This window comes from Engraulis encrasicolus, chromosome 14 (genome assembly GCF_034702125.1).
Source record: "Engraulis encrasicolus isolate BLACKSEA-1 chromosome 14, IST_EnEncr_1.0, whole genome shotgun sequence".
NCBI lineage: Eukaryota > Metazoa > Chordata > Actinopteri > Clupeiformes > Engraulidae > Engraulis > Engraulis encrasicolus.
In genome coordinates, this window is record NC_085870.1 from 5,410,425 (window position 1) to 5,431,081 (window position 20,657).

The 20,657-nt window shown below is 42.6% G+C and overlaps 1 protein-coding gene across 1 annotated transcript in view; it reads left to right on the plus strand.

Annotated features, from left to right (window-relative positions):
• The first annotated feature begins 7,697 nt into the window (after positions 1-7,697).
• Positions 7,698-20,657, plus strand: part of alpl (alkaline phosphatase, biomineralization associated) — a 69,030-nt gene continuing 56,070 nt past the window's right edge. The window contains exon 1 of the mRNA XM_063214827.1: positions 7,698-7,769. The gene's annotated coding sequence lies outside the window, so the exon portion shown is untranslated. The remainder of the gene's footprint in view (positions 7,770-20,657) is intronic.

Consider the following 20,657-nt stretch of genomic DNA (forward strand, 5'->3'; position numbering starts at 1 on the left):
GGCAGTGGGTAGTGCTGTAAAACTGTTCGATTTCTGGAGAGATTATTATAGTAACTACTGTAAACCAATAGCATAACAAGAGGGGAGGTGCTTTGAGAAGTGTAACCAATTGCCTCTGGGAAATGGGCGGGACAAGAACGGATGGTGTTAACAACTAAAATTCTAGGAATTAGAACCTTCAGTGAAATTGTTCTTTGTTAAATTAACCATTCATTCTCCGAGACGGACCATTTTACGCAAGAAATAAGGCGCTAAAGTACAATACCCAAACGCAATTATGAAACTTAAACCAGTGGAGTGTAAAACCTTGGTTTGTTTATCCAGATCCAGATGGCAATAGGACAAACATATACTTAACAAATAAACAACAAGGAATCAAAACAATGTTTACTAGCTTCTTGTTTAAACCAGCATTCCACTGAATAAAACACAATTAGAAAATAAACAACAAAATACTTTCCCCTGGAGTTGCATGCAGATGCAGGTTTGATGCTCTTACCATGTGATGTTTTTAATAATAGTGTGTAGACTGTGGGTTTCTAATCTGTGACCTTGAGGTGCAGTAAACTATATGTAGATCTAAATTGTTTCCAAAAACACCCTGGCCTAATGTTAATTCTGAGGTGCGGACTGACAAATAGCCTACTTTTAGGGTTTAGGCCGATAACCTTGGCTTCCTTAACGGGTAACCCGTGTAAAGCCTCTAAATTCTAATTGCAGGGTTAATAGGCTTAGCCGGAGTTCTAACCTAACTGCTGGTTTGGTTTTTACAATCCCCCTTTTTTCTCTAGAAAGGATTAGGTCCTCTACTCAGCCTCTTGGCTTCCCTCCATAGTTCAGTGGTTTTCCCTTTTCCTAATTTATTTATTCTTTGTGGCTGTGTGCTGCTGGAAAATGAGGCTCCTATTTCAGATCATGCCCACTGACACCAGTCACTGGAATTCATCCTTAGTAGGCCTATATAGGCCTAACCAATGTTAGAATAGAGAATATTGTATTATGACTAATATCAGTTGCAGGTCAATTGCTGGGTCTGTTATTATTATTTCAAGTTTTGAAAGAAATGAGATGCGAATTGAATCTCTGTCAACGTAACACCAAATCTTTTTTTAAAGGATTTCTCTAAAATCCAGTGTGAAAAACTTTTTAAACTACGGTATATAGTTCATACTAGTCCCAGTCTTCATCGTGCAGTGTAAAGTGTATGTGTATTAGGACCAAATGCACCATTGAAGACATCAATTTTTTACGGTATACCATTGGTTGGCTCTTAAACCAGTAGGTTAGAGGTGATGTGCTTCACCAGTGGTTTTCAAAGTGGGGCAGGAGACCCCTGGGGGGCCGCGAGGAGGTGCTAGGGGGGCCGCAGAAAGTTGAAAAGTATAGAAAAACAAAACGAATAACTGAATAAACTGAATGTAAATAAAAAATAGGCTATATTAAACAATATTCCCATTAGTTGAGAATAGCCTCGCAGACCTAAACAACAGTTGTGAGGGGGCTCACAGAAAAAAAACAGTGTGGCATGACCCATATAAGGGGGACCTTGGCTGGAATGTACCAGCATATACATCGCTAAATTGTGTTTATAACCTGACTGCGCGAACCTAGCTGTGCACAACTCAACCTCTGATTGTTGGAAACCGCTGTCTGTCAAAAAAAAATCAGCTCATGTGGTTGGCTGCCAGTGTCTTGCCCCTCCTCATAACACCGTGTTGATAAACACTGAGAACCCATGTATATGGGGGCCTTGTCATGGTAAAGTTTGGGAATCCCTGCCCTTGACTTCAAACCTGCTGTTGGCTGAATCACTCCCAAGAAAGGTGGATGCAAAACCTCAGGGCAAAAGTGGTCTGTAGTGACACCCTGTGGACATATCAGGCTCAGCAAGTTGTGGAGGAATGTGGCCAGTCATGCCAGACGATGTTGTGAAAATGGTGACCCATGTGCAGAGGTGACAAAAGTTAATGTGGAAGTAAATTCACCATGTAAGTACAACGCCAGTACATGATAGTACATAGTTGTAACATCAGTTATTCCCTGTATAGGCTGCCGAAGGAGGTAGATAGTGTTGCTATGATATGTTAAGTAAAAAAACGCCTTAATTTCAAGTCAAGTCAGTCAGCTTTTATTGTCACTTTCTTCATATGCACAAGTCATAAAAGGAAAATGAAATTACATGTTCTCTCTATATCATGCCAGGACATGGACATATACAAGGGCAGTCATGGGTGAGCGGTTAGGGCGTCAGACTTGCATCCCAGAAGTTGCCGGTTCGACTCCCAACCCGCCAGGTTGGTGGGGGGAGTAATCAACCAGTGCTCTCCTCCATGACTGAGGTACCCTGAGCATGGTACCGTCCCACCGCACTGCTCCCAATGGGGCGCCACTGAGGGCTGCCCCCTTGTACGGGTGAGGCATAAATGCAGTTTCGTTGTGTGCAGTGTGTGCTGTGGAGTGCTGTGTCACAATGACAATGGGAGATGGAGTTTCCCAATGGGCTTTCACTTTCTTTCACAAGACTGGCATTTTACAGACTAACATAAAGTGCAAGACAGGACAGGTAACAGTGATGGACTGGTAACGATAAGCGGATAACAATTTAGAACCAGTTTAAAGAATCAGCTGATTGTACTGGTTCTGTAGGCTAGGCCTAGTCTTCAGTAATTGTAGTACTCGCTGAAGTCAATTCTTCTTTTAGGCTACTTTTGACACCACTGACGTAACGCAAGTACTTCAGGCCCCCCTGCAAGCCACCAAGAATGGGCCGCTTCGCAGGGGCCCCCCTGCCTCGCAGAGGCTGCGAGGGTATAGGCCTACTTTACGCCCCTGTTTGACACCTCACTGTCTGTGTTACTGCTCTCAATACTGCAGTGTGCTATAATGTGTACAGTATAGACTGGTCTGAGAATGTGTTTTGTGTGTGTGTGTGTGTGTGTGTGTGTGTGTTTGTTTGTTTGTTTGTATGTGCTGTACTCAGATTTGCAATGTGCAATAATGTGCAATTTAGTCTGTCTTGTATCTTTGTATCTACTATGTGAGCTTGCACTATGTAAGGTGTAAGTCAGACACCTTCATTTCCCTCAGGATTAACAAAAGTAGAGTATAGAGGGGCAATATTAAAGGTTCATATTATGTTGTATTTACAATAAAATCATACAAATTTTGATTGTTTATTGGCATATCCTCCTGACTACCAGCAGTTCATTTTTGTCCTCTCTAGAAGACATTTGTGAACCGCAAAATCTCCCACCCCATACACACTGCTGCACAGTAAAAATTTACAAGGATTTCAGAGTAATTTACTGTGAAATCTCACAGTTAATTACTCTGATGTTCTGGTACACTATGCTACTGTGATGGTCACACGGCACACAGCAAATTAGTCTGAAATCATTGTATCACTTGCCATTTCTCACCTAACTTGCACATCACAGTATTTTACTGTGCTCTTCAAGGATAACCAGCATGACAAAGTGATAAACTAGGAAACATCACAGTAAACTACTGTGTGGGCGGAGCATCTATTAAATTATTAGTGCATTGGGGCACAACTTCAGTCAAAGACAGGTTGGGCTCTTCATTATAATCACACCTTTCATTGACATTTTCAGCAAATTATTTCATTCTTAATGTCTTATGGTATACATGTATACACCCATCATCAGTTGACTACTTTATCCCCACTCTCTGTCAAGTAACAGAAGAATGAGCTTATATATATTGGGAGATATACATGACCATCTTCATGATGGTGGGAATATGGTAATTTTTCTTGTGTACCACTTTAAATAGTACAACCCCTACAATAAACACAGAATATAACAAGGAGTAATATTTTGAAGCACACTTAATATATTCCTTCTAGATAAAGGGCTCTCCATAAGTGCATTGCATGATGGGACACGATCTGAAGCACATATGTCCTAAGCCCCTCCCCCTCAGGTTGCACATATTGACATGAGGAAGTGAGAAAAAAGATGACCAAGCATGGGAAGACATGTAGCAAACAAGAAGTTGATGACTAAATGTCGATGAAATGTCTGAAGGCCCAGATTGCGCCATGTGGCAGTCTTGTCCTAATGGTTAGGGAGGTGGACTTAAGTTCAGAGGGTTGCAGGTTCAAATCCCTCCGAACCCTACATTGCCCTAGGGACAGCAACCATTGTTGTATATTTGTATATCACTTTGAGTAAAGGCGTCAGCCCTCAACCCAACTGACATGCCTTCCCATTGAACTTTCGCCCTCTTCAAGTGTGTAACAATATCTTACTGTGAACTCACAGGGAGTTACTGGCTACAAATTGCATTCATTTCACAGTAACATACTGTGAATTCGTCATATCACAGCTAACTACTGTAAAGGCGTCAGCCTTCAACCCAACTGACATGCCTTCCCATTGAACTTTCGCCCACTTCAAGTGTGTAACAATATCTTACTGTGAACTCACAGGGAGTTACTGGCTACTAATTGCATTCATTTCACAGTAACATACTGTGACATTCTGCCATAATTTGTTACTGTGAAATCCAGAGAGACTTTTCGTCATATCACAGTTAACTACTGTGCGGTTATAACAGGTGTTTTCTTCGTGTAGGCCATGATTGGGTGCATTATGTGGCTGCCTTGGCCTAATGGTTAGGGAGGTGGACTTAAGATCAGAGAGTTGCAGGTTCTAATCCCTCCTAACCCGGCATTACCCTAGGGACAGTAACCAATGTTGCATATCTGTATGTCACTTTGGCCATGATGGAGTGTAATTACTTATTGTCAGGCCTAATTAGAAGAAGGTCTATGATTGGAAATGTTGCTGGTTCTGCTTCCAATAAATGAAGTTGCAACCAATGTGCTACACAAACACTTTTTTAAGTTGGCACCTGCTAATGCCTTTGTCTTGGATGTGCACGCCAAAACTCCAGCATCCAATTTAAATCAGAATATTGCCACCTAGTAAAAAAAATAGGCTATCTTGTGAAGTGCCATTGCACAATTGAAAGTCAAATGCTTGACATGATTGACATTGCCTACCATCAACCAGGAACAATGGTAGTGCCCAATCAATTTGTCAATTAGTACCTGCCCTCACTTGAGTATATATGACTGTTACAAGTTCATTGAATTACTTCCTGCAGCTGCCACATGCCTGATTACTCTGGTCACATGGTTAACTTTCACCTCTATATAAACTCAGACTGTCACAATGCTTGAGTTGCTTGCCTAAATGACTGGTTCGCTGCTCTCTGTCCGGCTTGTTGGTTAGTGAGCTAACTGACCGACCAACTGACTGTTTGTTGGCCAGCTGGTTGGCTGGCTAACTGACTCTTTTGGTTGACTGTATGGCTGGTTTGTTAGCTGGCTAGCCATACAACTGACTTGTTAGTTGGCTGACTAACTGAGTGTTAGTTGGTTAGCCGGCTCTTTGGCTGGCTAGCTGACAACTGACTCTTTTGGTTGGCTGGTGGACTGGTTTGTTGGCTGGCTTGCTATTTAGTTGGTAGTGAGTATTGTGGTAGCAGGTACCCTTTTTGGTGTCTTGCTTACTTGATTAAGAAATTTCAGGATTGTCTAATTATGCTCAACTAGAGTATTCTATGCACACTGGTTAATGTACTCTCATCCAGGAGATAGCAATTATTAAGTGGTAAAAATATTGCACATACTGCAGAAACTTGAATTTCTCTGTGGTTATGGATAGTTTGGATGTTGGATAGTATGGATAGTTGGATAGTATGGATAGTTTTTGTCTATCAATACAAGAGAACAGTGTGATGGACTGGTTCCATGCCACAGTTGTCTCAGTCATGGTGGGGAATGGGAGGTGCCACAATAACATGGTAGCTACCTCTTTTGTGGTGATGAATGGAGGGGCGGGATCATGGTAGTGTGGGTAGGGTGACAGTAACTTACTGTGGTGTGGCCACAGTAAACTACTGTGAGAAGATCACAGTAAACTGTGAGGATGGCCACAGGGAATTACTGGCTACTAATTGCATTCATTTCACAGTAGTTTACTGTGACATCACGGGAATATTTTTTACTGTGTGTGCTAACTCCCAATGGTCTTTCAAGAGGACATTCAGAGCTTTCCAATGATACCATGTGTGTAGGGGTGGGGTTTTGGGAACTTTTTATTTCTTTGCAAGGAAAATGGTGTCCATTAAAAATAGGCCGCTTTTGGCTAAAGGGAAAGGAAATGCATAATACTTTAAAGTGGGCAATTATTGTCTTAAAACATCATCTTTATATGTTATTTCAATCTCTTCAGAGCACAATTAAACCATTTCTAAATTAATGTAACATTATTTAATTCCCATATTAGGCGTTAAAGAAATGTCCTCTAAAATGGACATTGGTAGTGACATCTTCCATTTTGTTAGTATTTTTCTAGTCAGAAAGTCATTATCAGATTCAGAAGGAGAGACACTTTACAGCACATTATTGATAAATAATCCTAGATGTGATGTTTAAGGAAGATGCTAAAGATTCAGAGACCTCTTAGGATTCATTTCAAGCAGGAAAAGTAGAATCAGAACAAGCAGAACGTTCCCTATTGATGCATTTGTCGCCCCATGTGGAGCATGACTCTGATGTGTGTCTGACCTTTGCAGGACAATATTTTCAACCAAAAAATTACATGAAGACTAAATTAATCCTATAGACATGAACACATGTTGGTTCCAGAGATAATAACCCATATTTAATCGCACATCAGAACTATAAAATTAGTCAACTCTGGTGAAAGTTCTCAGTTGAAGGACCACATGTCATTCAAGCTTCAACTGCAAGTCCAGTTGCTTATAACAAAATTGCTTTGACATGAGATGACCTGCATGACTGATAATGGTCACAGACACATCCAGTTTCCACCTCAAACCAATAAAACACTCATTGTTAACTCATAAATGCTGAAAATTACTAATTATTAAACTGATTGTTATGCTTTTTCATCCAGATTGATTGATAGCAATTAAGGTAAATTGTCAATGTACGGCCTTCCAATGTCCACTGTAATGGACACATTAAATCTTTAAAATAAAAAATAAAATTTCGAAAAAAATGTTGTCAATCTCATTTTTTGCCTTCGAACAATTGGGGGAGTAAAAAAAAACAAAGATTTTTAAACTTTTTCCCCCCTGGTAGTCAGGAGGATATTGTTTCTTTCATTGTTTGGTTGAAGAAAACAATCAGTGAACCAAGTAATTTGTTTTTTTTTTCACTGGCGGGGTAAAAGGCCCCTTTAGCACAATTTTTGTTTTTGTTTAAAATGTCATGATTGATTAACTTTGGCCAATTTTCCATGATGGGTTATTGTTCACCTCACTGTTGTTACCAACTGGTTGAAATTAACACAGAAGGTTAACATCTACTTGGAGAAAAAAAATACTTTTTAGGCTTATTGCCCCTCTCTACTCTACTCTACTTTACAGAGAGGTTGTTTGGATTTCACCATTGTAAGTCAAATGTGTCATTTGCATCAATGCAAGATTGCAAACCAAACAAATACATGAAAATGACTTAAATATTTTACGCGCACTGTCTTCAATCCACCGACAGCTCGCAAGGAGGAGCTCGCGGTTCAAATAACGGTTTAATTATTTCTCATGGATTCTAGCCATTGTGAGCCCCCCTCTGACCGCTATGTTCTCTCGGTGGGGCATTGCGAGGGCTACAAGCGCTATAAAAGCACGGGCAAAAGGAGGGCAGGCTGTTTGGTTGCCCCTTTAGTCGCGTTTGAAGAGCTGTCTTGCAGGAGTGGAAGCGCACACGGGTGAGTGTGTTATTAGATCTAACCACGTAACATATACGATGTCTGTGGATTTGTGCACGTTTATTTCTTAAAATGTTCAATTTGTCCAGAAAAAATGAACTGTGTATTGTGTTGAAGTCAACAGTGTAGTGCAGCAAAAGGCGATGAGTGACTGAGAGCTCTCATTTCACTTGCTACTTAATGCTAGATCAGAGGGTCTTAAGTGGTTTAACATTACTTTCATTTCATCAGCTAATATATTAGGGCAATGGACTTGGACATACGTTACCGTAGGCTACATGTTTATATGATAGGTGTTCTGCCTTCTGCTTCTCGTGTAGGGTTGGAGAGCTATTTCCACCAATAGTGGTGGGGAGTCTTTTTGCAGAAGTAATAGTTCGATGTAGATTTTTGAAATAACGCATCAATCAGGAGATTACATAAACTGTTTAATCTTCACAAAACAATAACAAAGAAGCTTACGACGTTATCTAAACCGGTAGTTGCATTAAGCCGGTTCGCCGGATAAAGAGGCTGATGTTTTTTTTTTCCCTATCACAGCTCACACCCGGCTGTGACACTTGTCGAAAGTTTTGCGCGTCACTTGCATTGACATCGTCTGAATGATAATAGCGCATTGTTACCAGCTCACTAGATCTGGGCTTTTTGTTCTCATGGAGAGAAGCCTCTATTTAGGTTAGCCACCTGTCCACGGGACACTTCCGATCTGAGTCCCCCATGCCGCGCTGCAACTGCCGAAACATGCCGGCAGTGGATGCAGAAGGGGAGCGTGTATGTTTCTTTTTTGGAGACAATCTGCAGATTGCCTTGTCACATGTAGCACATATCAGCGACTCAAACTGAAATTGTAACCCATGAGGAAACGGTGTTGTTCTTTCCTTTCCTTTCATAAGCAGTTGGGAGGATGGTGCCCCGATTAAGCATAGCTCAAATGCCATGGTAAGAATGGTGCCACCTCTTATTCAAGTAGGCTAAACAGTTATTCAGTAGGTTGACACGTGCGTCCGGTATCAACTGTACAATAGGTTTATCATATTTTACATTTCAGTGGTTAACGGACGCCAGTCAAGGCGTTTACCCTTGTAAACTTCATTCCGGCTGAGCTCAGGAGAGGTGCAGGACTAGGACTCAGGAGGCTAGGAGGATTGGCTGCGCGCGCCGTGGTGGAATCGTAGGGTTAATTTGGTCACCTTCCCGCCGTGTCCTAAAGGCCGCCACCACCACACGATCCTGGGAATGTTAAATCAGGATACAGAGCGAAGGGGAACCACAAGGGTTACGCACAGCATGCGCTGAACTGTTTACACGCTTAACACAGCCAACAACACAGCCATCAAACTTTAATAGAATACAGACAACATAATGATAGACGCACACAAATGTTCAAGAGGAAGGGCCCGGGGGATGAAAATTAATAGTTATTCTGGGGGGAAAGGAGTCTCATTAAAACCCTCCACAATGTGCATGCTGAGTCTAAATGGGGAGTTTCCCCCTGTAAAGACCCAGAATCCATGGAAACGGGCAAGAGGGGCATGCATTTGGATACCCAAAGGAGGCTGCCAGAAGTGGTGGGTCATGTGACCTCAAAAGGGGGAGAGCATCAAGTCACGTGGGGGGTTTGGGAGCAGTCAACACAGAATTGCCTCAATAGCCTGTTCCTGAACATCCCATAATACTTATGTCCCAGCCACCAGAATTGTTTTTGTAAAATGTGTCTGGAAGATTTTACACATTAAGTTGTCATTCACTTTTGAGAGTGTGCTGAACATAAAAGTCCAGTTATTTGTAGTTGTATGGTCAACATTCACACACATTTCAAAGTTCCCTGGTGCAGTGTGGCAGTGTCAGTATAGAGTGCCCTCATAGCAGTGGAGAAAGTGGAGCAGATCATACAGGGGCATGATTGAGGGACGCACATGAGAAACACGAATAAGAAGAGGCCAACAAAGACCGCTTGTTTGTGGGGCCCCTTTAAATAGTGCTACAGCTATGATCATAACAATCAGGGCTCTAAATTAACACCAGCCAAATGTTGGTGAGATTTCACTTTGGCTGATAGAAAAGACCAACTTACTAGCCACTTTGACCCATTAGTGAGAGTTGTGTTTGGCAGGTATTAACCCCTTAAGACACGGCATTATAAATGAGCTGTTACCAGAATGGCAGTGACCAAGTCGTAATGTATTACTAAAGGCCCCGTGCACTGTCGTAGTGGTGTAGTACTAGAGTAGTTAACTTTTAATGTCTATTACAGCGTGCCACAGGAGGTACGGCATGCATTAAGGGGCTACCCTAGTAACAGAGAATGTAAAGAGAACGTTTGACTTTTGGTTCTCTAAAGGTTGGGGTTATTACCAAACCAAAATCTACCACCTAGAAACGTTCCCTTTGGTTACAGTAAAAACCAAGCAGCCATTGGTTCCGGTTCGGTTCTGGATACGTTTCGGATACGTCATTTTTGGTTCTGTTTCGGTTCTCACAGGGTTGCCAGGAAAGTTTAATTTAACTTCCCAGAACGATATATGTGTGGTTCCCATTCCATTCCCTCGCCGTTCTCTCACCGTACCTTTATTGCTTTTCATGTTTGTTCCCTCATCGTTCTCATATGGTTCCCATAACCTTGATGGTTACATTATAGGTCTGGTCACGTCTGGTTCCCTAGACGTGCTCCTGATGTTCCCCCAACTTTGTTTATACTGTGTTGTTCAGAGCATAAGCAATGATGACTGTCCACCCGATTAAATCATATACGTCTACATATTAGTAACAGTATTTCCTCCAGATTTAATCATGTACACAATCTTTTTTTATTATTCCATTTCATTCATTTAACTCAACTTGGTTGGGTTGATCTAAGGTTTGGCTGTGCACACAACATCACACAAAAGATGTGTTGAGTGAAAGAAATAACTTGAGAACTTGTTACACCTTTGCCGGTAACAAGCAGGCCCCTCACAACCAATCTGTCCATCAGCGCCTGGCCAAACCTAATTACTTAGGGCTGGTATATCATGACTCAATTGCTTGCACCTGAAAAACTCCTAATCAATCTGGTCACATGGTACTCTTGAGCCTGTATATAAACCTGGACTGTCACAGTGCTTTAAATATTTGCCTGCCTGCTGGCTGGTCAGCATGGCACAGCATAGCGCTTGTTTACCTGCTTTGCAAGCAAGCTAAAGGCGCTTTTGGCTTATGGCATTTGTTAGCTACATCTTGTGCCTTGCTTTGTGAGCTAGTCAGTAACAGCACATGTTACATTGTTTGCTCCATTGTGCACTTGATGTTTGCAAGCAAGCTAAAGGCGCTTTTGGCTTATGGCATTTGTTAGTTACATCTTGTGCCTTGCTTTGTGAGTTAGTCAGTAACAGCACATGTTACATTGCTTGCTCCATTGTGCACTAGAAGTAGATGGTATGGTTATATTTTAAACTTCATTAAGGAAAACATTTGGTATTAATCCCCACTAGGTTGTGTTCCTCTATGCTCAACTGAAATTTCTCTCACATTGTGGTGCAGTATAGAATAGATTGATATATAAAATATAGACATTTTACACGTTTTCAGTAACTGTAAACATTATCTTAAGGGAGCAGTGTGGCACACTGATGCCAGGCGCAGGGTGTTTCAGTCATGGTGGAGGATGGGAGGTGCTTAATTACCATGATCAGGGTACCTCAACTATGGTGATAGATAGTGGGGCAGGACCAAAACACATTCACAATAATAAACAAGGTTGGGGGAACATCAGGAGCATGTCTAAGGAACCAAATATGCAACCAACAAGGTTAAGGGAACCATATGGGACAAAGGGAACAAACATGACATGAACAGGAATAAAGTGACGGTGAGAGAACAATAAGGGAACGGAATGGGAACTACACATATAACATTCTAGGAACGAAAATTAAACTTTCCTGCCAACCAAGTGAGGACGGAAAAATAACCAAACATGACTCTCTGGGAACGTACCCAGAACTAAACTGGAACCAAGGGCTTGTGTTCCAGGAACCTGCTTAGAACTAAAAAATGTTAGTAGGGTACCATCTAGCCATTTTGGCTGGTGATGAAAAAAAGATAATTTAGAGCCCTGATAGCAATCCACATGAAAATCTCTCTTAGGCCTGAGGGATGTACAGCAGCGAGTCACTGGTGGGCTGCCCCAGCCAGTCATGAAACATTACCGTACATAACATTTCACTTAGCTGACACTTTTAACCAAAGCAACTTACAGATATGTACAGGGTATTGGTTATAGTCCCTGGAGTAAAGTGGGGTTAGGTGCCTTGCTCAGTGGCACTTCAGCCATGGAGGGAGGAAGGGATTGGTAAGGGTGGGGATTGAACCTGCAACCTTCTGATCTACAGTCCAAGTCCCTAACCATTACACCACGGCTTTCCCTGAAACAAGAAATATCTGCTAGGCCTTGGCCAAAGCACATGCTATCTCAATTTTGTATTTTTTTACATGATCAGACATTCTAACCAAGCATTTTGCGTGCGATTGATTTACAAGGGGAGTGATTGGGCTCTGGCTCAGCCCATCCCACTCTCGACTACGCCAGTGGTATACTATCAGGCCAAGAAGGCTCCAACTCCAGTGTACATGGGCCTTTCTCAAATGATAGTTAGTCATCTTCAAACATTTTGGTGCATTCGAAGCAGATAGTATATCCAGTGGCACTGTTGAGGCCACTGTTTTCTGTCTGAATCTGATAGTTGCAGCTACTGTACCTGCTGCTTCAAAGTGGAACTGGAAGTTATCCGTCGTCATGGTGAAATTGGCTACTTGTCATCGACATGGCAGCTGTCCTTGCTGCCTCGAATGGGATGTGGCTACTAACAGACCTAAAGCAGAGAGGACTGTCCTGTGGTGTTTATGACGCCATGAGTTTCTTGACAGCTGTGGATTCTCATCCAATAAGGATTTCAGATGGACCACCATGAACAAACGTTTTAACTTCCATCCCAAGGTCAAATCTGAGACCATGAGGCCATGACTTTCGCCAAAGCCAGGCCATGACAGGACATGATCTTCTCCAGACGGCCTTATGTCCATCTTTGGTCAGGTCAAGATATTAGAAGCAATGAGTATGAAATCGTAGAGTATCATGCTCATCATATTATCATATTAGAAGCAATGAGTATCAAACCTTAGAGCAGTGTTTCTCAAAGTTTTCCCATCATTCCCCCCTTCGGAGGGTCTGGATGCTTCCGAGCCCCCCTGAAGCAACAGCAGTACTCGCGCAGACTGATTTTACGATCTCTGCGCTGTGCAGAATCAAAGGAAAGGTTCATTTCCTATATGAGAATTAACAACACAATGTTTATAATTATGTATAATTTGCTTAAAATGTATTGGCTTATTGGCAAGACAGGAAATCATTTCCTTGGGGGAAAAAACAGTCAAAAACATTTGTCACACGCCCCCCCTGTGATGCCTCCGCGCCACCCCAGGGGGGCTCACGCCCCACTTTGAGAAACACTGCCTTAGAGTATCATGCTCATAGTATCACCCGTCATTCCAACCATTCCATTTTGAAGTATTTATTGTGCTGAGGGGGAAGAGTAAAGTTAATAGTTAAACTCAACGAGAAAATTCCGTTTCCTTGGTCTCTGTTGTTGGTGTTCAGGAAACAAGTGAAAACCCATGTCTGTGAAGGCTATTATTCATCCTGGTCAGCCTAGTCAAAATATTTCTGTAGGAATTACAGCTGCAGATTGTCTGCTTCAGAAACACACAAAACGTCTTGAAGCTGCAAAAAGAAGTCCAGGTGCTTATAACTGATTCCTTCTGACTATGTGCAATGATGTACAATTAAGTTTTTGCAGCTAAACCACGCTGGATTGTTGTAATGGTATTTGGTTACAGCACTGTTAAATGTCACCAGTTTCCAGACATATAATATCTGCTCACCCTAATTATGTTTGTGTTGTTAGACAGTAATAATGCCCCTGCCTCTGTATAATACAGACGGCTGCACTGCACAGACATTTAAGGGACAGTTTGGTCAATTTCAACATGCAGTTGTATTGCTCACGCTACCCTTGACTTGTCAGTACCTGGTGATGCCACATTTTTCGGCTCAGCCCTTTCCGAGATATGAGCAATTCTAATGGGGGCAGCGTTTGTTTACATTTTTAAAAAATGAAACATAGGCCAACTCCAAATATTTTCCCAAAAGGTACTGCTGTTTGCTAGTTGTCTGCTGATGTTTTATAACCTTTTGGATGTTTTTGGGAATAAATAAAAATGTTTTTTTGAAATGTAAGCAAAGAGCTGCCCCCATTACAATGATCAGGATCTCGGAAACGGCTGAAGAAGAAGAAAAAAAAAATCTCAGGCACTGACAAGTCCAGGGTAGTGTGAGCATTACAACTGCATGTTGAAATTGACCAAACTGTCCCTTTAAATAATGACACAGAGCAGAACAGAGAGAGAGACAGAGAGAGCAATCAGCTAATGATGTAATTATCAATTGTGCTACACACTAACATTAACATTCGGTAGTTGACATTAATCGGAGACATTAATATGCATTGCTCCAAATATTAACAGCTCACATGAACACAACTACTGTAACATGCCCAAAATGATCTGCTGGGATACTGTAACAGAGAGAGGGAGAGAGAGAGAGAGAGAGAGAGAGAGAGAGAGAGAGAGAGAGAGAGAGAGAGAGAGAGAGAGAGCGCGAGAGAGAGAGAGAGAGAGAGAGAGAGAGAGCTACTGACTTGCCATAATTGAGTCATTAGAAAATGTCAACAGCTCAATTGAACACCACCACTAGCATGCCCTGATTTGTTGGGTTACTGACACTGTAGTACGAACCTCATACTAAGCCTTTCACATTCCCATGCCACACATATACAGCACAAGGAGACTGCAGAGGAGTCTGTTTGCCCATACGGTGCCCTCATGCTGCTGGTGACACATTGGTGTGATCCAGGTATTGCAGTGACGAATGACACTTCTGCTGAGCGCAAGACCAGTCTTTTTCTGTTGTCTTCTGTATGCAAAACCACACTTACGACTTACAGCTCGACTAAAGCATGTAATTAAAGCTCCGTCTTTGGTTTTGCCTGCTGCGGGCAATATGTCATTACGTTTGTAGACAACATTAAGACAGAAATGTAAATGTCTCTGAAGTCACATTCAGCAAGAGGCAAGTGCTGTAAAAAACCTTTCACCGAGCAATCTCCTTTTTTGTGTGTGTCAAAGTTTGTATTTTAAAAAGAGCTCTGCCTCTCAGCGGGTGTCCTGAAATTGCCCCTTTAATTGTGTTCCACCCTTTTACACAGCCCTGCATCACGTCTCTACTAAATACTGCCCCCCCTGAAAGAGCTGATATTGTTCCTACCCTGTTGTAACTGCTAACCACAGACTACTTGCAAGCTGTTGTGTGATTTGTTGATGGATGAGCGATTGACATAAAATTGTCTTTTTCAGCCCATTCCCAGAATACATTTTCCCAGTGAGACTTGAAATGCGTCCAAGACTCAAACTTTTCGTGGCAATCTGCTGTTTCAGTGAATCGTGTCAGACACAGACAGCCAAGGAATGTAAGATATAGAAAAAAAGGCGTCACTGCTAGCCTGTAATCCTTGTTGTTCTTAATACCACAGACATAATATTTTGCTTAAACCATAAGCGGAAAGGCCTCAAAGTTCTTTGTGAACTCCTTGATCCCCCAAACCTTCTGGCCAAGGACTTTCATTTTTTTCTGCATCCCTTTATTCCGACTTGCTGGCGTGTTATAGGATAAACTGTTCAACCGTTTATGGAATTGACAAGAGAGAGATCCTTTACACACACATGGCATAATAAGGACAATATCTGAAAAAAAAATCTGGGAAAAAAGTGCCACACACTCACACTTGTTCTGGGAATAAGTTACTGTCTCCAGTCAAGCACAGAGCATTTTACATCTTGTCACTCCAGCATTCTGTCAGTGCACCAATTCATGCAGTATTTTTCTTGCCACTTTAATGCACATAAAAGTTTTGCCGCTGAAGGCCGCTGAGTGATTTTTTTTCTTTCTGCCTTCTTTTACACAAAGGCAAATCGGGCCCTTTTAAAAGCATCCTTCCAGCTGAGCTGCGTTCGTCAGTAGCCCTGCACATCGGGAGGGAATGCAGCAAGACCAGAGATGGCCTTAGGGCAGGAGTTAAGCTATGAATATACTGGAATGTCTTTTGTTAGCCACAGCAGGTGAAGGCTGCGGGCTGTGTTTTTAGCAGTTGCCATTGCCATGCCCAAAGCAGGAACACATGTGGAGGGTGACATCAATTGCCAAAGAGCCACAGCCGACTGCCATCATTTGTCTACAGTAGATCTGCCCACCTGCTAAACATGTGCAAATGCAGTTTCCTGCTTGACATTTGAAACTCGCTTTTTTAAATCTGTAATTCACAGTGTGGGGTTAGGTGCCTCGTCATATACTGTACATTACTGTGGAAAAGACCTGAGGTTTTAGCCCGTTAAATCACAGCATTATACATTTTGTTGCTACCAGAATGGCAATGGCCGAGTCATAGTGCATTACTAAAAGCCCTGTGTTATGTCATAGAACTGTAGAACTATGATAATTAACCTTTCAATGACTACAGTTTGCCTCAGATGCCATTAAAGGGCTACACCCGTATAAGCACACCAATGTGTTTTACTGTCAACTGAAATTGCCTGGATGGACACGGCACATGCTGATGCCGTGATGCACCCAAGAATCCATGCTTATCTTGCTTCCTGTGGATATATATTTTTGTAACTTTTTGACCAAGTGCCAGTTGACCAACACTGCATGTTTGAAGAGGCATGTTTATTGACGTGGCAGGATGCCGCCCCCCATCTTCTTCCTCCTTGCTGGCCTCACTGCAGGGAGACAGACGCAGGGTTGCCAGATGAGGCTGATGATTTCCAGCCCAAAAAATGCTCAAAACCCGCCTGGAAGCACTAAATCCCGCCCAATTCTATTGATTTCTATGGCAAAAATTGGGCGGGTTTTTCTGCTAAATGCCATTTTTTCCCACACACAGCCATCCTAAGCAGCCCAATTGGGCGGGAAACAGCTCAATCTGGCAACACAGGGGAGACGTCTGTGAGAACAGGGTGGCCGCTCTGCACTGCACTGACCCCGGCAGATAAACCCACCGAGTGATAGTCACATAGCATGTGCAGACTGCAGAGCTCCTCGTTTACAAGACATCACATTGCAATTAGCCATCACTTTCATCCAACGTAAAGTACAGTTATTTAGAAAACAGGCAATTGATTCTTAGTGTTAAATTCAAATCTGTGAGTGTTGTTGAATTAACACTGTCAAGTCACACAGTAATATGCTCTAAAACAGTGTTACATTCAACTATGGAAGTGTTAATTCAACACGCAATGGTTTGAAATCAACAGTTGGTACGTTTACATGAGGCATTTAAATCCGATTTAACTCACTTTAAATCTCATTAAAACTTAATTCCACTTTAAAAACATCATGTAAACACTTACCGAACAGGATTTAAGTTTATTCCGATTTAAACTTAAGTCCGATTAAAGTGGGTGGTTTATTCCTCTTTTAAATCCGATTAAACACGTTCCTCTGTCATGTAACCTTTTAATCAGAATTACAATAAATCCGGTCGTTCCACGCATGCTCGTTGACCACACGATGGCGCCAAGAGCCCGTGCTCTTTGTCAGTGAGAAAAAGATGGCGGCACTTCCTGTTGATTTTCACATGAAAGTTTTGCTTAATTTAAAGTCCCTAAGCGACTATAAATGTTGTGGCTTCCATATATTGATGTAAAAGTGCCCCACGAAGTAATTAAGCACAACAAAGTTACTCCACATCACCCTTTCACCAGTTCGTTTTTCTAAGCTAGGAGGGTGCTAACTAGCATTTGAAAGAACCAGACCCAAAGGGGATTTTACCAGCCTTGAGTCCTCTGAGGGAATTCATTTTCGGGCTGAAGATAAGCTTGTGTCCCAGTAGTTCCCCGGAGGTTTGGCGACCACGCCCCCACGCCTTATTTGGCTCACTCAGCACGTGCGTCCTCAGTCCAATCGCAATGCTTTATTTTCCCCAGACGTTTAATCGCATTTAAGTGAAATTGCCATGTATACACGTCGCAAAATAACTCTTAATCCGATCTACTTAAATCTGATCTATTAGATCCGATTCAAAAACATCATGTACACGTAGCAAGTGTATAGATTTAGACCATATATTTTCAGAACAGTGTTGATTGAATTAACACTGTATTGATTTAACTGCGTTCCTGACTCACGTGTTGGGTAGGTGCCTTTTGTCAGTGACTTGTCAGCTGTGTATGAGGGCAGGCCCGCCGACAGGGGGGGCAAAGGGGTACGTTGTCCCGGGCCCAGTGAGATAGGGGGACCAGAATTGGGTTCCCCTTGCATTGTATGTATTGGGTAGGGGGGCCTTTCAGATGAAATTGTCCCAGGCCCAGCAAAAGCTTTCAGCGGCCCTGGATGAGGGAGTAGCAGACCAGACCACCCATAATGTTCTTACACAGTCAAAACATACAGTGTTTATTCCACACGTAGAGAGTTGATTGAACATCTTCTAGAGCAGTGGTTCCCAACCTTTTTCTTCAGGGTCCCATATTTTCAACATTGTAAGCTTTGGTGACCCACGTTTCCCGGTTCAAAAAAAGATGTGATGTAGCACTAACATTTTGCTGCTTCCATGGATATATTAATTCAATGCTGTATCATTTTTTTCAACATGAGCTTTATATGGTAGGCTATTAAAATTAAACCCCTTATAATCAAGTGGGCTCCACGACGCTCCGTGGATCTTTGGTGACCCGTAGGTTGGGTCACGGGTCACGACCCATAGATTGGGAATCACTGTTCTAGAGTGCATTTGGTCCCAGATTACTCTCAAAGTGTTGACATGACACTGCATTTGTTTTTACTGTGTACTGTCTGGTACAGGATTTGAACATGCAACCTTTCAGCCTCTCGTGTCGTATCCTGTTTGGAGCTCCTCTTCCTCTTCCACCCTAGATTAGGGAGGCCAGTGTCCTTGACTGTTTGCCTGCTTAGCTTGTGAATGGCTTCGTTTGCTTATTCATGGCAGTGTGGAGTATCTGAGGTCTCCGTGACACTGCTTGTTTGTGGCGGGGGCCTGTGAAAACTCTCCTCCAACACTCCCCCAAACCTAACCCCAAACCTAAACCCAAATCAGCCCTGTCTACTCAGTTCTCTCTCTCTCTCTCTCTCTCTCTCTGTCTCTCTCTGTCTGTCTCTCTCTCTCTCTCTCTCTCTCTCTCTCTCTCTCTCTCTCTCTCTCTCTCTCTCTCTCTCTCTCTCTCTCCCCCCCTCCACATTTGCCACCCTAAGATGTGAGCGCCTCTGTGTTGTGAGACAGGCTCGCTGGCATGGTGTTAAGCCTTAATCCCTCTTCTCCCAATCAGCCACACAGCCTCAGGGGTAGTAGGGTGGGGTAGGGTGGGGTGCTGTGTGCGGAGGGTGGAATGCACCTCTCCCTCCCTGATTACAGCGAGACAGCTTGCAGGGTTATCGATTTGTAGGCTTGCATGGCCTGAAAGACTCGAGGGAGGGCGGAAATGTAGGGTGCTTCGACTGCAGGTTCGGAGCCACGCTAGCTAGTGCTACGTTTCTCCTTCATCCAGAGTCTGAAGTTGAAATCTTATCAGCAGGACAGCACCTGTTTCAATAGGAAGCACCTCATTGGATGCCGCCTCCTTGCTGTTGAGCCAAGGGCTTACTGGTGCGGTGTGTTGCTGTGTAACTGTATCACGGTCAAGATGGGAGACTGTGTTGATTGTCATGTCTAGACGCATGTCACCATCCCCTGCGACTAATCACCATTTGACTGGACGCTCTTGGTAGACAAACTGGCAGGTTGTAGGTCGACAGCTACTAATCAGAGAAGTAGCTTGTGTTTTTTTTGGTTTGTTTTGTTTTGGGGCTTTTTTTTCGTCTGGCAAAGATGGATGTCGAGACTTCGGTGGTGGTCACCTCCCTCGGCTCGTTCCTGCTGGTGGTGGTTGTGTTGGCTCTACTCGTCTACTTCACGTGCAGGCTGGCATCAGGCATTCTGCCCCTTGGAGCACCCCAGCGCTTCTGAGACTTCACGTCACGCGCCTCAACACCACCCCCGAGCCATGGCCTGGTAATGATGACTAATGCCAGAAACACTGATTGAGTGAAGCAGTAGCGCTTTCATTTTCTTAGACATGCACAAACCTGCAATTTTATAATTTGGTATGCATTAAGCATAGTTTGTTGAGTATCTTACCGGTCGAATCTCTGTGACCGTGACCTGTAGATGTGTTTGCAGGTTTAAGGTTGTTGATGCTTAATTATACCATGATATGTAATCATTATAGTCTATACCAGGGACATTCAATTAGAATTTCATCTGGGCAGGGCCGTCGTTAGGCCTATTTTAGGGGGGCTTTAGCCCCCCTTACATTAGTATTAGCCCCCCCTGTAACGATTTTGCAAAAAAAAAAAAAAAAAAATTTTTTTTTTTTTTTTTTTTTTTTTTTTTTAATTTTTCCAAAAACAAATGCAGTAAAGCACTGAATACGAACCACCAAGAAGGCAAGTTAATCTGAATACAAGTTCATGGTTGCTTATTTATTGTTTCATACCACTTACTGTATATCCTACTGCACAGCAATAAAAGCAGGGTGCACAGCAATATGTTATGCGGGGGGGAAACAGGTAGAGGATTGTGCTTTGTGACTAACAACACCTCGAGAAAAGTGTAATTACTTACACGGATGAAATCTTCAGACCCAAAGTACCAATTTTCACTCACAATACCCGTGTAATAAATTAATTTGACATTGTCTTGAAATTATAGTTGAGTTTTTAATATTTGTCTTAACAGTTTGGCAACA